The sequence below is a fragment of the Callorhinus ursinus genome, unplaced genomic scaffold, assembly GCF_003265705.2.
Source record: "Callorhinus ursinus isolate GAN/ISIS: 27379988/994484 unplaced genomic scaffold, GSC_fseal_2.0 scaffold486, whole genome shotgun sequence".
Lineage (NCBI taxonomy): Eukaryota > Metazoa > Chordata > Mammalia > Carnivora > Otariidae > Callorhinus > Callorhinus ursinus.
The window spans coordinates 24,508-25,055 of NW_027397541.1; positions in this window are offsets into that span (position 1 = coordinate 24,508).

The window sequence follows — 548 nt, forward strand, 5'->3', positions numbered from 1 at the left end:
GGGGACTGTGACAGGAAGCTTGCACATAAACCAGCCCAGTGCGAGGCAGGGGCCGGGGGTCAGATATCAAGCCCTAATGATGTTGTTTGAGCCCAGAATCCAATTGTTCTGGAAGCCAGGCTATCTGGGGACTTTTCAGTTGAATGAGAAAATTTCATCTCTGCCTTAAGTCCTTTGGAACAGTTCTAACACTTGTAAACTAATGTGGAAAGCAATTAAAACAGACAGGCTTCATCAATGGCATCTCATCATTCCTGGGCCCTATCCCAAACTCACCAGGGCTTAGAGTCTCACAAGGATGTCACAGCTTCAAGTTGCTTTAAAGGCAACATCACAAAAAAGGTGATCATGGAATGTTTAGCCAAAATCTATTTTGTAGTCATTTTGAGAAATCTGAATTTTATTTATAGGATAATCTAGAAAAACTAGCAGGAAGCAGTTAGATACAATCTGCTTTGATTCTGGGCCTTGGCCATCCAAACTCATAAATGCGTTACAATACTGGTAACGAAGACAAGACATACATATAGCCAGATCCCAAAGCATGT